Source organism: Balearica regulorum, chromosome 3 (assembly GCF_011004875.1).
Source record: "Balearica regulorum gibbericeps isolate bBalReg1 chromosome 3, bBalReg1.pri, whole genome shotgun sequence".
Lineage (NCBI taxonomy): Eukaryota > Metazoa > Chordata > Aves > Gruiformes > Gruidae > Balearica > Balearica regulorum.
The window spans coordinates 114,842,618-114,860,279 of record NC_046186.1 but is presented as its reverse complement, the minus strand read 5'-3'; the positions used below and the strand labels follow the sequence as shown (position 1 = coordinate 114,860,279).

Below are 17,662 nucleotides of genomic sequence, written 5' to 3'. Positions count from 1 at the left end.
GAGATGATTTAAAATTGCTTGTAATTAAGGGAGAAACAGCATTGCATATAGCTCTGCTCTAGCCAAGGAGTTTTCCAGATTTTCACTGCTCAGCTTGTAATACTCCTACTTACTTTTTTTTAAAACACACAGTGAATTTTATTGCCTTTTTTGGATATTAATATGCAACCAATTAGAAATTGTGAGTTGCAGCACTGGATAATTTCCCTTCAAGAATGCAAAGTAGGTTCTGTGCTGTATCAGCCCATGTGACAAGACAGAAACTACCTTCCTCTCTGACATTTTTTAGTACCAATTTGTAAACAGTTGCTCAGCAGGAAAGCTGGAGGAAGCCCCATCTTAGACCTCCTCATGATGCTGAGTTTTAACTTGCTGGATGTTCTGCTTAAAAATAAAAAGAAAACTTAGGATTTAGCTCAAATTCTCAGGAGCCGAGATTCAGACAAAAAATAGGAAATAACAGTTTCACTCATTAATTGTATCAGAGGTACTTGTCTCAGTTGCTCTCACTGTCTGCTCCTGAGCTGGCACCATAGTCAAAGCTCCTTCTTGCTGCTTGGCAGAAGAGAGGACTAATTTTAAGCACAAGGTTAAAAAAAGAAGAAAAAAAAAAAGAGAAAGCAGTGTGAACTTTCATTTCCTGTAGGTACAACACACATCACACAGCAGCACTATCTCTGTGTTTCACTAGCCATCAACCTATCTGTAAGAGCACTCAGTTGCTCTTTGGGGGTTTTGATAGCACAAAAATGCCCTCTTCCCTTTTATTTTTCCTGAGATAAAGTATTTGCAAAAGAACTATCCTCACACTGAGAAAAGGTATAATTATCAATAATTATTGACATTCACCTACATAAGCATTAATCACACTACTTGGGCCAAAATGAACCTTGACGTAGGTGGCTGTGGCTCCACCAAGCCCAAGCAACAAGGCTATTCCTGAATTTGGACATGGGTATTGAATGAGTAAAAACACTCCCCAGCAAAGCAACTATGGATGACAATGCATGTTAAATATCAATGCTAATGCATGCTTTACACCTCTCTTCTTTTAAAAAGCTCCTTCACTGTGCAGGAAAATACTTTTCTACACTGAAATAGAAAAAAATGCTAGCTGAGACCAAGCTGTACTTTTTTTTTTTTTAAATCTTAATCACAGGCCTCAGCTTTGGTTGGTGTCATAATTTAGTTTTGGCTGAGGTAGCGTGATAGATAAGAACCCTACACAGTAATACCAGCTCAGACATAAAACACTGAGCTGAGGCCATGGCTGTGATACCTAACTGCCTTTGCCTAGAAGCTGCAGTCAGCATTTGTAAACCTTAATAGGGAGTTTCAAAACAGCCTCCAATATTTGCAAAGTGTATAGCCTAATTTGTGTCTGCAATGTCAAGAGAGTTTAGGACACTCCAGAAACCTTGCTGCTGCACTGCTTTGTGCTTTTCAGCAAGATGTTGGCATGTTCTTTCCACATAGGCCTGTTCAGCTCCGAAGATCTCTTTCCTCTCAACACCTACACATCACCTTTCAATTAACAGTTATTAAAAAGAACTTCCAAAAGTGTCTGCTGTTTGTCACTGTCTACATTTGATAATAAATTCACAGTAAGGAAAAAGAGTCCACTCAAAGATCAAATATCCAAATTAATTCCTGGTCCTTGTTTTTTTCCTTCTATTTTATCCTTCACTCCCTCCATCATTCATCAGAGGTCCAAACTGGTGCAAATGAAAGTGTGACCACATGATCCATCTAAGAAACCTAATTCAGAAGCAAGTATTTTTCTTATAGTTTTGGGGTTTTTTTCTCAGGGCCCAAGAAAGTTCATGGGAGCTCGCTAAGGAACCATTTTTATTTGCCTGTTTGTGTAAAAATAATCCAAGTTTCCTTGACATGTTGATGTTGAGAATACAACATGCCAGAAATAACTTGCATACTTTTGAGGGTCTGTCTTCTTGTGAAAGTCCAGCATGCTATTGGCTTTATCAAGAGGTCTAAAACATGCTTGTGGAACTTGAAAAAGGCCTTTCTAATGACTGATGCAGTTAATTTTTAAGGCTAACTCCTTAAATTAGGATAAATGCAAAGTCTTACAAGAAGCGATTGCTGTCTTATGCAAAACCCAGAATGTGCTCATCTGGAAAAGGAAATTTAACATCTTCTAGCTAATAATGAAATAACAGACCATCACAAACTCCTTCCAGACTCTTCTTATTTAGACATACTCCACACCCTTTTCCAAGCCACATTTTCCTGGCCAGCAAAAGCCTCAGGAGATCCTATCTCCTCTCACGTCTCTGCATTGCCAGCCCCAGTCAGGCCCGGGTAGTTAAGCAGAAGCCAGCTGAGGGTAACAGCATTACCTTCACAATATGTGGCAATATGTGTTGGAGAAGAGTATTCTGGAGTCATGGTCTGAAGGACTGCCATGTCCATAGTGTTGAAAAGGTTTTATGCAGCTCTTTTTTCTTTATAGCTTTTTTAGATCACAGTGCTGTAATTTTCAAGGTTACAAATAGGGAGCGGTCTCTTAAGACTTACGTTTCCCTCGCTACTAGCTCTTTAAAGAGTTTACTTATTGCTGCAGGAAAAGGCTAGGAAAGTAGAGGATATTGGAACATTTTTTAATAGGAAATTTATCTTGTAGGGAGCCTTCTGTAATGCTGTTAATCTCAAAGTGAATGCCAGAAAATCCGATATATTGGAGAAGCATGTCGAAGACTTGGGATCACATATGCTGCACGGTCACTTGTACTTACACATGTCCTTTGCAGCAAAGGAACAACAGCCCTTGTTAAAAGCATTTGTTGATGCAGCAACTGTAACCCATAGCACTCAAAAGATAAAAAACCATCTTGATTCCCACAAGGGATGCTTTCTGCTCCACACCCTTTCTGAAAGCACACATACAGTGTTGGCTCCCTGACCTGCAGCTGACTGAGAAGCATGTGTCACTGGGGTCATTAGGAAGGATTTTTTTTTTTCCCCAAACACACAAAACCTGCAGTTAGTTGATAACGGCAAGTAATTTGTGTTGCTGAGGGGAACTGTTTTCAGGCTCCTTCATTTACTACACACAGACAGGACAGAGCCTGTCAAAGCAGGGTACATACTCCTCAAGCAGTCCTACTTCTAGTCTCCAAAGGAGAAACTTCCTGTTCAGTCCTCCTGGGCTATCAAATAATAATGAAGGACCACATCCTCAGCTGGTAGCCACTGGGATAGCTTCCTTTACCTGAAGCTGTCTTCCTTCTTCTCCCAACTCCACCTATGAAATGATGACAAAACCCCTCAACCACTGCTTTTATAGACATCAATTTAATTTCCCATTCCCACAGCCAGCTACCACCCAGCAATTGTAACCAAACACCTGCCTACAGCTAGATCAAGGCCTTATTCTGGCAGGGCTGAAAGCTCACTGAGGGACAGCAATCATTCTCCAAGAGGAGCCCAAGCACTGAGGGACAGGCTTTCACACGTCACTGCTAGAAACCTTACACCATGGACAGGCACTTAGAGCCTAGATGTGGAACTTGGCCTGGGGTCTTCTTGGAGGAGGACAGGATCACAGAGCCACAAGGAGATCCGTTGCTTTTAAAAATCCCAGAGCTAGCAGAGAGCATTGGGGAATGATCTTGTTCACACACACATCCTGTTCTCAAACTCTTCTCCTAGGCAGCTGCTTCTGGCCTCTGTCATGGACAAGATATTGGCCTAGATGGACTTTGACCAAAACACCAGTCCCTGGATTTCCACGTTTCTATAATAGGATGATACAGGGCAGCTTCTGGCTACTCTGATTTGCAGCTCAAGCCTGACCTGTGCCTGTGAGGCTTGAGAGTCCACAAAATACCTCAGGGCCAGCTACAACCCACTGCATGGGAAAACAGCTAGAGCCAGCCACGTCCTGAATGTTTGAAGAGCTCCACATAGAAGCTCCAGTGCTTCAGAGCTCCAGACTAGGTGCTGCTCCTGGGACCCAGACTCACTCTCTGGCTACACACAACATCTCCTGAGCCATGTCCAAGCTCACTAAACCTGCCCAAAAATGCAAGGGCTCTGCTAATCCTCCCTCATTAATCTGCAGCAGCTTCTGTGGCACGCTCATCTCCACTGTGTGGAAAGCTGAATATCAGAGCATCTGCACAGCGGCAAATTTTACAGCCAGCTTCTGCCTCTGCTACTCCCTGCACGCTGCCATGAGTTGCACAGGCCCCAGATGCTCAGCCCTACACCTGACCCCGCTCCACACAGCAGAAGTCAGCACTGGTATTGCTGCCCAGACACTTGTGTGGGCACAGAGGCAGAGATGGTATTTGCAATTACACCCACTTACGTCTTTGTGCTGTGTGAAAAACTAGTGCTCCCTGCTCATCTAGTTTTGGGCTAAAAAGAACTTGAATTTGATTCCATCCTAAGACACATCTTAGCAGTGCAGATTAGATAGTTGAAAAACCACAAAGAAAAGGTGTTTGGGGTAAGAATGCTCTTGTGATTAAAAGAATATTGAAAGTCCTCAACTGTTTGTTTAAAGAAAATAATTTTAATTTAAATGCTGACACAACTTCAACAATTTTATTTTAATTTTGAAGTGTTGAAAATGCCCTCAGATAATTTCTGTAGCATTCCAGGACCTAAAAGTGATCATAGAAAGCAAGTCACTTAAGAAATCAAGTTAACTGCAGAGTGAAAATTCATTTCCTGTTTTCTAAGAAAACAAAAAGGGCCCAATGCTCTTAAATCTTTCTCAGAAAGATCTTCTCACAAGCAGTTTTCAACTACGCAAGCATGGTTTGCCTTTTTCCCCCAAACAAAACAGAGTTCGCCCTTTGAGAATGCTTCCAAGAACCTCACAAGCCATACTAATACAAATAATTTACTGGACTTTGCACTGCCAAGTGCACTGCTTTAAGCACTGTTTGGTTGGAACTGAAAGCAGTCTAAAATAATTTGATTATAATGATTATAAAGATGCTCACTGATACATATTTTACAGTATTTGTGCTCTGAGTTTCATCAAAGCAGTGGTGTGACCATTTTATATTGGGATTTGATCTTGCTTTTTGGATTTAGGTGAGACTTATGCACCAGCACTGAGTTTCTGTGTCATCACAGTCTCCAACTTCCTGATTTAACTGAATCCTCAAGAGACATTCAAAATCAGAAAGATTTGCTGGTTTGGAGTCAAAGTTTGACTTAGTTTTCATTAAAACCAACCTATTGGCCCAAATTCTCTCAAATCCAGGTCTAAGTTTACTGAAGCTTCAGTTCATTGAATTTTGCTTGAGTATGTACAGCTTATTCTTCCATTAACTTATTCTTCAAAGAAACCAAGTGAAATTTGGCCTTCAGCTCATCCGAGTTAACAACCCCTAGCTAGACAGGTCTCAGTAGATTTTCTTCACAGAGATTTTGCTAGCAGCACCACTTGTAACATGACGTGCCTCCATCTAGCAAGATGAGATGTTGCAACTAGCTGCCATCACTGCTGTTGGCTGTTGCCTCATATCGGTTTCAAGGGAGCAGATTCCACAAAAGCATTCTGCTAGGAAAGCTGGTTTCCATTTAAAAAGGAGGGGGAAAAGAAGGAAAAAAAAAAAAGACAAATATGCCTCTGAGCAAGCTTTTGAATGCTCTCCTTTGTTAACTAACACACTTAACAGGCCTGAATATGACAACAAGTTTCACATCCCTTGCCTCAAAGGGAAAAGGCAAGTAAAGAAAAGCAGCTAGTGATACATCAGCTCAAACAATGATGTGAGTATACCCAACAGAGCACAAGCTGCTGTCAACTTAGTTTATAGAAAGGAAGAAAATATTAAGGTGGCAAGTACTAAGAGCATCCCCTTCTGCCAGGGCATCCCTTCCCTTGTGATTACTTAGATTTATTTGACCTTTTTGTTCACAGAGCATTGTGACACAACGTGTTTCACCACTTTGCTTTTTCTAAAGCCTATGGTGATCTCAGAGGAAAGCATATCCCACCACCCTGCTAGCACTGCCACTGGGAACACAAATGGTCTGTCTACACAGAGAAGTTTCATCCCAGTGTCTCTGAACTCAGTGGCAACCACCAACTCACAAAATCCCCATACCCTGTGCGATGCTGGTAGCAGCCACTTTGACACGGCACACTGCCGGAACCAGCCAGCAGCTCTACTCTTGATGCACATAGCTAAGCACAGCTGTGAGAGTGGCCAGTGGAGATTTTGCACAAACTACATCTTGGAAACCCTCACAGATAATGCAACAGGTCAGTCACAATTTCCACCATGGTTCTAGAGGGGACAGAGAGACACCTCCTTCTGCCAAGGGCATGGCCAAGACACCAAACATGCAATATGTGTTCAATGAGTTACAAACTCCAATATGAATAGGTAAGTTCTTGCAGAATTATAACAAAACCAGTTATAGGAATGGACTCTGTCATTTCCTAGGTGTGCCTGAGGGTACAGGAGGTCAGCGCCACAGGCACCCGATAGTATCAAATCCACCTGACTTACGGGCACAGCTCAACCTCTGCACTACTGCTTTGCATTTGAGGAGGAAAACATGGAGCTAACTTTAGTATAAATACCAATGAAAATAATTTAACCTTCTGCTGTTGTCAAGGCTGAACAACCTCTAAGAAAGCAAACTTTGATACAACTTTTCTATCTCAAAGAACTCTACAAACCTCACTGTAACAACCAATTTTTTTTTTTTTTTTCCCCAAATGACCAGCAATTGCATGCCTCAGCTGCTTGATGCTTACCCTGAGATAACAAAAAGTGGCCTTTATTTTGTGGAAGACAGTTCATCCTTTCACACATAAGGTCCTTTTAGATATTGAGAAAAGGCACATAAAAACTAGTATCCCACAAAGTCCCTATTTAGAAAATGCAGTCAACAATTTTTACTTTTTAATCTCACTATCATTCTCCAGATTTAGCATCTATTCTGATTTTCAGCTCCCCACAGTAGCTTTCATTGGATTTACCACAATCTTCACATTATTAACCTACACTCACTCTTCATCAGCATATCTACTTGGAGGCAGCTAAGAAATTAGAGGTAAGTTAGTTCATTGTTGAATCACTTGATATAGATTCAGTGTGTTAATCCTGATGTATGTGGTCTGGGGAGGGGGCAGAGAGGGCTGTTTTGTTGGTTTTGGTAGTTTTTCTCCTCTGCGCATAGCACATGTGGTAAGGCAACAGCAATAAATCAGAACAAAGGAAATAAAGTACTAAGGCTTTAGGGAACATGTGTTTCATAAGAAAAACTTGGCTCACCATTAAAAGCAGTATGGCCTTATAACAGATGTTGCAAATTCAGACGTAGAAAGAGACAGACAAAATTATATAAATACAAGTCACTTACAGGTCTGTGTAGCTTTCAAACAGTACTGCAAGCCAGTCCATCTTCCCAGTTCTTCCTGGACCTGGCCAGACAGACCCCGTGCTCCAAAACAGCAAGAGTAAAGCAGCAGCGGCAGCACATCTCTCTAAGCAATGCTGCAACGCATTAGGTTGCAGACAAAGGATTAAAGAATTAAAACCAACCCAGGCAACTGACATATTGTTTTCCAGGATCGGGGCTCTCCAGCTGCTGTTGACAGCCTATTGCAAATCAATGTCAGCTAGAAACATGCTGCTGGAGGAGTAATTTGTCTTCCCTAGGATCTGTACATCCCTCACAATGTAGTGGTATGGCAGCACTTTCACACAGCAAGAAGAGACTCTGCTGAGATGCCATTCCCAACCTTGGGTGGGCAGAAACTGCTCAACAGAAATAACTACTTTGGAGCAGATTTTCAAAGATATTTAGGAGCCTAGACATGAAGAGAGGTGCCTGGTGAGGTCTTCCAAGGCCTCAAGGTGGGCCAGGCTCTTCAGACTCAATCCCCGAGATGGCAATTTTCCTCCTCTCTCTCTCTCCAATCTCCTGAGGACCTTTTGAAATGCCACCCTTTTAGATTTCATGTCACTGCCCTTCCTGTTGTGGGCTGCCCACGGGACTCCCAGCCAGACTGGTGGCCAAGGGTCAGCACTGGGCTGACCAGTGCTAAGGGCAGGAAAGCAATCTTGGCTGCTGGCAGGACACAAGAAATCCCAAGAGGATGAAAGGGCTCCTGTTTGTCTGTCCTGTGCCTTTTTACTTTTTACGGTACATCGTCTCTATTTCATTTAATGCAATAGGTCTGCTGCCAGTCTTCTGCCCATACACTTTAGGCCAAGTAGTCTAACATTAAATGTAACCTACATACACTTTGCTTGTCATGTTGGTCTCCCTTTCTGAATTTTTGCCTTTTCTCATGCTTTATCAGTTCCAAGCTTAAGTAAAAATAAAGCCCAGATGTCAAGAACTGAGTAGTGACTAAGGTGGGGGCTGTGAAAAGGAATAAAGAAGGAAGACACTATAAATGGAATCAGGGAAGTGTTGCTTGGGAGTGATTAATGAGCTTACATCTGTGATGAGTCCTTAAACCTATAAACAGCAGGTACAGAAGCAGAGCCAGCAGCAGAAAGTGCTCAGGAGCAAAGATGGTGGAGCCGTGCCTCACCACATCAGCAGCAGCCTAGCTGGTTGATGATTGCTGGTGGGAACAAGAGATCCAGGGTTAGCACTGTTCCTTCTAAGTGGGGCTTTGATTGGGGTGCACAGCAGGATGCATGAAATAGGTAGAGAACAGCACGCACCCTTGCAAAAATCTGGGAGAAGAACAGGAGAAAAAAAATACAATTCCCTTTACTAGCAGCAAAACAGCAAATTTCTGGCCAAAGGATCTTAAGGTGCAGCAAGAAAGTACCTGCGTTTTTACCCTCCTTCCCTGGGATTTTTCCTTATCAGTAGAGACACCTGGCACCTGCACTGTGGTTCACAGGGCAGCCCTGGTGGAAGAGGTATTGCCACTCATGCAGGCAGGTCATGGGCTCAGCCCATGGTGAGAGGGTGCTCCTCTGGGCAGGCTGACAAGGGAGGAAAGTCATTTCAGTCACAGCACTTCTCCCCACCTGCTACCTTGGAAAGCCTACCAGGAAACACTGGGAGCATGCAAGGCTGGCTGCTCAGAAAGCTGAGGAGCACCAGCACTGCCAGGTCATAAAGTTAAAATGGGACACTTACCAAAAAGGGAGCCTGCGAACACCAGCACTCTGAAATCATACTAGCCTCCTGTGGCTGTAGCTGCCTCCAGCCCTGGGGATCTCCAGTGCCAAAAGGGAGCCTGAGGTTTTCTCCCTTTGAGTGAGTCAGGCAGCAGCACCAAGCATCAACTGCCAGGAAGTCCCGCCAGCAGGGCAAGGAGGTTCACCGCCACCAGCAGTCCGCAAACCAGGCTGGTATTTTACCAAACATGGCCATTTATCACCTAGTTTTGAAAGGGTGCATCAAAGAAATCTACACATATCCTGCAGCAATCCGCTCCAGGAGCGGACAGGATGGACACCTATCTTGTTGGAAATGCCTGTGAAAGGCAGAGTCATTAGGCACCCATCCTGCAAGCTGCAGGCTCCTCTGGGTCACACAAGCAAACTCAAAGGGAGCTTCCCCACACAGATGAGCTTTCCAAGCTTCATTAAATGAAATCAAAGAGAAATTGGATTTGGGTCGAAAGAGAAGGACCTTGGGCAGGTTAAGGGACTAATGATCAGGGAAAATGCAGAGCAATTGGGAGCAGCTGTCCTGCAGTATTCAATAAGATCCCAGCATTGCCCACTGCTAAGGATAAACATGCAAATGAGGCCTCTGAAATCCTGCTGCTAGTTTAAAAAAACAGAAAAACCCAAGGAAACAAAAAAATATGAATGAATTTTGATTCTTTACTCATTGCTTTGCAGTTCCTGAGCCTGTGGAGTATATTCTATGAATAGCTCTAGCTCACTCCAGTTTGATTTTCTCCATTTAAATGCAGAAAAAGTTTCCACTGCTTGTAGCAACCAGCACTGTGTTAGACATCAGGGTAGCCCTCCAAGACAGCAAAAGCCCATGCTTGCTGCTGAAAGTAAAACACACTCCAGGAAACATTTACAGGAAATCACCTCATGACAGAAATGTACATGGCTATACCCAGGCTCAGTCAGCAGGAAGACTGCAACAGGAATACCCCAGATGCTGTGCTTGCTCTAGATCACTATCTAGCAACAAAACACACTCTTAAGTTTGCATTAAGAAACATACACAAGAAAGCTGTAAAAGCTGCACTTTTACATGCATTTCTTATATGGCAATGACACGTATAGCCAGAAAGTGGTCAAAGCCATAGCTTTGGCTGCTGCCAAGCACCAGAGCCCTGTTGCAAGAGTAGCTAGGGACCACCTCACCCTTGAGGTGCTACCAGGGGGATCTCCACAACCCCACCCAACACATACTCAAATACATGAATTCTCTTCCTTCTGCCATACTCTGGCCACAGCGCCCAGTCTCCTGCACCACAACTGACAAACTGGGTCAGGGTAATCTCCAGCAATCCAGCTAAGCTAATTTTCTGCCTGCTCTGCATTTTTTTGCAGCAGTGAAGAGCAAATGCAATGGGGGTCAGGATCTGCCCCCCCCACGTGCATAGTTTTAAAGATTATCATTCAGCAGAAGCTATTGTGAGGAAAAAAAAATGCTAAGCCCAGAGCCTGAGTTATTTCTTGGACCCTGAATGCTTTAAAACATAATATTTGGCCGGTTATAGAAGACATGTGGCAAAGCCTTCATTTTTTTTTTTAGAAGGTTTGCCCTGCAACACAAAAAGAAAAGTAACTGAACTTTTATTCTTTCTCTGCTATGCACATCACTGCACCCACATAAGCTGCTCTCACCTGAATTTTAAGTTCTGAATATATTTGATAACTGTCTTTGCAGAAATACCAACAAGGTCCCAATCAAAGATTAACACCATGATCTACTGGGCAGGGGCAAACAAGAAAGCACTCCCGTGAAAAGTTCATACTCCAAGCAAAATGGGAAGCTTCAATATGATCTGTTATTAAAAAGGACATGAAAAGTAGCAAGCTCAGGACAGACTTGAACAGCAAAAAAATTCATCTGAGTCCTACTGTGTTTAGCAGCAGCAAGAAAATTTGTTCAGTGCTCAACAGTCTTAGAGCCCTTACCAAAGTACAAGGCTAAGGGACTAGCTTACAGCACCATTTTGTGGGGAAAAGGCTTCGTTATCAAAGTTTCAGTTCCAATTCTGACCTGAGTCCCCAAATATGGCCTTTCCCCCATAAAAAAAAAAGTCACAATTATTGATTTACCTCCTAGAAACCCTGCACATGCTAACAAGCTCAAGCAGCATTTACAAGGGAGTTGAAGGGTGAGAGACATTTTATCACACAGGAGGAACACAGCAAGTGAGTTGCTTGCAAATCTGTTTGCTATTTTCCCCATCCTGTCAGGTGTTACTGCTGTATCCAACTCTCTCCTAAACCTTTCTTCACAACATAGTACAAAACAAAGTGTTCTCTTCCAAGCATAGCTAGAAGAGCTTTAAACCCCCAGTCAGCAGGGCAAGTGCAAGCCCACTGCAGCAACACAAGGGGGACGCTCAGACTCCAAGCCTTCCCCAAAAGAAGGCTAATGCTGTGCCAGTACAGGCAAAGGGTGCACACACATTTTCACCCTACTGGCTCAGCTCCAGGGATGGTTATTTCCAGCCAAGGGACAGCATCAAGCAGCAGAAGGAGGTAACCTTTCCAGTCTTTCCACCTGTTCCTGCAGACAAAATGACATAGTAAAGATATTTCTAAACATCTCAATTCAGGCAGAGGGTTATGATGGTTGGGACAGTCATAGCTATTACCCTACTTCCTTCATCAAGGGTAAATTCCTTAAGTATTCCCTAAAGTCTCTCCTCAACTGAGCCACCACAGGACCTACAACTCACCTCCTTCTTTTCCCCTACTGACCAACCAACTAGCCTAAGCTCTCTTTACCTATAAGTAAGGGGCAAGCCCACTGTTTAAGGCACCTGTGCTCCATAATCAGCAAATCAGTTGCCATTCTCAGTGGTTTTGCTAATCAGGCAATCAGCAATGCCCCCTGAGCTTGGTGCCTGTGACACAACTGCAGACTCACTGCCATTCAGCAGCTGGCACTAGGCACTGCAGCTGTGCGTGACTCAGGCTAGCAGGAGCCTTTGGAGATGCCTTCCCCTGATTGGTATCTGCAAGTGATTCTTTGTATTCAGATGATATTGTTGGTGTGCCAGCTACACTGTAAAAATCTGGTGTTAATAAACTCCACTTTCAGATCACCACAGCTCTTTCCAGGGCACAGCTTTGTAGCACTGGCAATGCTTGCTCCCGCCCCATAAGCTAGCATGGCTGCTGATGCATTTTGCATTGCAAAAACCTTGCGAACATACATGAACAACCCCAGGGAAAGCCCAGGTTCCCAGTGGCTAGTAGTTTGCCTCCCTCTTGCTCCACCTCTTTCTCCCTTTCGGTGGTCCTGCATCCCTACCCCTAACTGTGAGCAAAGACTCCTGGCATCTGCAAGTTGGGCTCCCCCTGAGAAAAGAGGGAATTTCAAAAAAGAAAAAAGAAAGCCAAAAGATAGATGTGACCAGATATCACAAACCCTTGAATCCAGGGGAATCTGAAAAATGTTACCTAAGCTCTAGTAACAGAAATGTTTCTGTCCTGGACAGCATCTTCCTGCAGAGAAGCAGGTCCCTCTGGGAGTGCTGTTCAGCCACACCGGCTCTGGCCCACAGAAGGAAACCTGTCTTGGGGCATTTCATTTTGTATAGGCCTAAATCAGTTTCAGATCTGTCCTTTAACCTCTATGCCTCACATCTGCAGTTGCAAGATGGAGCAGTTCTTCTTTCCCTCACCTTTCCTGCAAGAAAGCAAAAGGAAAGGTGAGCTTTGCCCTCTGGACACATTTTGCAAAGCCAGAGGACAGAAAGGAAATAGGCTTTAAGAGGATGGAGGTACATTGAGGGTAACTTCTTCCCCCTACCTGGCACTTACCTGTCTCCTTTCTAATGCACTGCCATGCATTTGTGGCCCCACTGGTGACACCATGCTGTCTTTCTTGCAGGGCTGGCTCCTAAGGCTCTCAGAGCAGCTGGGACTTTCCTTGCAACATCATCAGGCTCACAGCAGCCCAGTCCTGCTTTTCTCTGGAGCGAGTTGCATGGGAAACTGCTCAAGGAAGAGCTGTTATTCTGCAAAGCAGTGAGTTCATTTATGGAGCTGTATACATAACAGGAACCATCTCTGCCACCTGGGCTACACTCTGCTAAACAACAGTTGCATCTCTCTCCAGAACCAGTGACATTTTATAGTGGGTAAAGTCACTCATGCATTACACTGCAGCCTTTCTTCCATGCCAGATTTGCGGCTTGTTTGTGGATTATCTGCCAAAAAGGGGTGGAAGCAACTTTCACTTCTCAGCATCCCCATGGGACAGGTATGCTTCAGAGCTGGTTACATTTCAGAAGAATGATTCATTTACTCTAAGCAATATTTTCAGCTTGTATAAGCTGGATCGACATCAATGGAGCTACACCAGTGTACATTAGCCCAAGAACATGGCTCCCTATTTTCATGGCATGGAGCTCAGTCCTGGAAAGTTTTTAGCAGCTTCTTGATAGTGCAGACTGCATGTCCCTGTGGGCATTGAGCCCTGCCTGGGAGGAGTGGGATTTGGGGAGACTGATTTGTTTTGCATTACTCTGGAGAAGAAATGAGACAGTACTAGTCACAGTGAATGACAACATGATTACCAGAGGAAATGTTGGGCAAACAAAATAAAACATTTTAGGACTGAAACTGGGAGCTGGAGGAGAGCTGCAACAGGCCCAAGAGAGCCCCCAATGCATCAGGCGGTCCTGATGCAGGCTCGGACCGTAATACTCATCACCTCCATGTGACAGACACAGGTTGTCAACAGCTTTTCATACCAAGAACTGAAAGGATTAAAGCACTTCCATTCAGTTACTCAGAAGAAAATCAGCAAACACAGGACGGCCATGTGCAACTATAATACTTCAGTGCCAGGTCTGCACAGTGCTGAGCCATGGGCCCTGTGTAGTGCTGGATGCTCGAGGTGAAGGGATGTGTGCAGCCCCCACCCCATTCATGTGATACTAATTAAGGTTAACAAGGGCTTACAGCCATCTTCTTTCCCCAGCCCTGTGTGGAGATTTACTCCTGAGCAAATCTCTCTTCCAAAAACTCAGACAAACATCTCAGACCCAAGGTACATGAAGAAGCTTGGAAACTGATGTGAGAATTAGGGAGAGCCACAGAGCAATGCTGTATGTTAAATATTGTGGTTGTCTACAGGAACATTCACCCAGAGATAGCAGCGCTCTTTGTAAAACAGGATTGAGCGTAAGCAGCCCATTTTACACAAGGAGAACGCGAGCCACAGAGATTAAAGGCTGCCGCCATTAAAATAAAAACAAAACCTGCAAATACCATACGCACCTTAGGCAAGATTTTGGCAGAATTTGGGCACCTTGGTTGAAAACTGCCATCTCAGAGCTCCGTGGTCCTGTTCAGCTGCTGCCTAGCCCTGGAGATGCCTGAACTTGCCCACTGTGTCTTGGTTTGGCTCTCAGCCTCCGTAGGTGGCTGTTAACCTGCTCCCAAGCACGTCCAGAGCTGCTTCAGTCCAAACATCTCCACTCCAGCTCACACCTGAGCGCTTGCCCGGGGCTGGCAGTGCTGTCCCCACCCCCTGCAGTGACCAGCCTGGGAGCTGCAGCAGGAGCAGACTGTGACACAGCCTGCAGGTGAAATGCAGTAATAAGCACTACCACCCCCTAAGAAATGCCTTTTGCTGCAGCAGCACAAGAGGTCGAGCTCTCCCTGGGAGCACCCGACCCCACGTGCTGCCCCATGCAGCTCCCATCCTGCCTGCTACCTGCCCTCTAGGGCATGAGGAGCTCCCCAACACCGCCCCACACTCCCTGGCCATCTCACAGGGAGCAAGACATAGCGAACCCAAGGGCAGGGCGAGAGGAGAGGGAGCACCAGCCTGCACTGCAGTTGGGAAGGCACCGGGCCGGGGATTGGCTGCCCCTAGGTAGTTCCCACACAGCAAGCTCGGTTCTCATGCCACAGCCCCCTTGGCGCCTGGCAGGGGATGCCAGGTGTACAGCGGCTACGACGCCTTTCTGGGATCAAGGCCGAAGCATTCTCCAGCAGACCACCCAGCACAGCAGAGCCTTCAGTTACCTTAAAGCCATTCACAGGTGCAAGTATATACACCAAGAGCTATGTTTCCCTCCTTTGCAGATGCTTTGCAGTGTTGCAGTGTCCTGGATGATGGTAGCAAACTGCAGCCATTGTCCAGCCTCCTCCATACCCTGCAAAGATGCCAGGGCAACGTAGGCTGGGGTCGGATGTGTCTTTTGCCACTTTTTCAATATAACCGAGGCTTGAGGCAGAACTTTGTTTCAGAAATCATATGCCCATTTCTCCTCTTGTTGTGTGAACAGGGTGGTTTCAGACAAGTAACAAAACATAGTAAGTGCCTGTGGTAAATAAGTACTGAAGACCAGCTACCCCCACACTGTAAGTCTGCAGTTTTCTCAAACACAATCAACAGCCTGGCCTATGGCTTATTTACCCACTTCCAAAATTCTTAGTCTGACAACTAACGATGCATTAATCACTGTCAGACCATGATCTTTTGTTTCTGCTCCTCTGCAGGCATCTGTCAGAATCACAAAAGATTAATTATCATACCAGCCTGGATGCAGAAACTCAGACCCTCTCTGCAGACACACTCTTCGTTGGACACTTTGTGGCCCCTTCAGCAACCGCTTCAACTGTTCTTCCACTCTTTCATTCACTCCTCTTATATTTCTAGCTCTGGGGCTGGATATCTACTCCCTCTTGCCCAAGCATCAGTCCTTTTTCAGCCTCCCAAGCAGCACTAAAAGAGAGGATCACCAAAATCTTTCCTTGCAGCATTGGCCCATCTCAGGCACCCTGGTTCCCAATTCGTTAACCATGTTAAGAAGGTGCCTCCTCTCTCCTTCATATACACTTGTATATGGTTCAGTTTTAACCTTCCATCCACACAGCACTCTAGAGCTTGTAGTATTTGGAAGCTTGAAACATCCTGAACAAAATTAAGCCATCTTCTATCCAAAGCCTGTGGGATGATGAACAAACCCAGGAGCAGTCTCTGGCAGGCATCTGAGCTCTGCCATGGCAGATGAAGCAGCTGCATTGCTCCTTCAAAAGAACCCTCACAGACTGAAATATGCTTTTTCTTTGCATCCTGGAGCCTGGACCCAGCTGTCCACAGGGAACTGACATTGCCAGAAGATGGAGGGACACTGAGGTTTGTCTGCACGTGGTAGCTGTAAGTGTTTATGCACACTAGTGCAGCATGAAATGCCTCTGGAGCCGATGCAGTTTGTGCCCCAGTAAAGCTGTTCCCCACAACATAGGCACAGCTGTTTCCAAAGGCAAAAAGAAATAAGCTGCATCTATCTAAAGCATCTACAGTGAGAATAAATAAAAAAAATATATAGTTTACTCAAATGCAAACTACTGCCTTCTGTGCAGCAGCAGCCAGGAAAGTCAGTTCGACCACCCTTTACTGCTAAGCACTGCCTGAGGAAGTCTCTTTTCTCCCTCCCATGAAATGTTTCTGTGCGTGATTCAGCAGTCATCTACAAAAAGCAATTTGGAAGATGAACTAGTTCACTAGGACAGAGGGAAGAAACAGAAGAGAGCGTTTCTCTGGGTGCGTGGGGGACATTTCAGTAGATGCTTGGATCACACAGTCCTCTCTCCATTTCTTAAACACATCCCAGGTGCCGGCGTTGCTTCAGTTCTTGATTTCCTCTTTCCTGTAGAGAAACTCCAGAAGTTCCTATAATCCCAGCATTGCAATGGATCCCCACATCTGCTGGCCTTCAAACATTGCTCTAGTCAGAGCTTCCCAGCCTGCTGTGCTGCTCATAAACCTCCAAGAAAGCAACTGAGTCTTCTTAGAGCTTTATTTCTCACGTATTTATGAATTTGAATTGATTCAACTGGTTCCAGCTGCCAGCTGACACAGCAGAAAGGACAGAGCTAGACCAACCCACACTTCTCTCTCCCTACTGAGAAGTCTATTTGTGGCCCTGCACAGTGCTGGAAATAAACTGCTTTTCTCAGAGAGACCCACCAGCAAGTGTTGGGCTCTCTACGGAGGACACAGCAGCCTCAAAGAGAGTAATTTTAACTCTGATTTCAAAGTCCTCACCAAAGGGTTTTAGAGGGCTGGAAATGTTCCTGGAGGTGGTGGTGAGGGTGGAAGAGGAGGGAGGTAAAAAATAAGATTTGTCTTCCCTCCTTATACTTGGAAAGCAGTCCTTCAGGGTCTGCCTTCTCCCTTCCATCACGTTTCTTCTTGTAGCTGGAAGATCCCAGCCTCACTACTGCAGCGCTGAGAATATTTTAAATGACTCATTAATGTTTGCATACATATGCCAGATGCTTGCTTTCTTAATAAACAAACAAACTGAAACCTCAAACACCCTCTCAGAGATGGAACATTTTTCCTACAGTGAAGGCCACAGTGGTTGCCTGTCCAGGACAGTAGAAGAAGGTACTCCCTCCTCCCCAAAATCCCACTTTATGAACATTTTGCCTCCCTTCCTTGTCCCTTCCCCTGCCACACAGGTCATCCAGACTTTGGGGAGGGGTGGAAGTTCTGAGTAATGTCACAACTGCTT

General features: G+C 44.9%; 1 protein-coding gene across 1 annotated transcript in view; it reads right to left on the bottom strand.

Moving 5' to 3' along the window:
- Nucleotides 1–17,662, bottom strand: part of EHBP1 (EH domain binding protein 1) — a 382,104-nt gene that overhangs the window by 247,553 nt on the left and 116,889 nt on the right. The window lies entirely within an intron of this gene.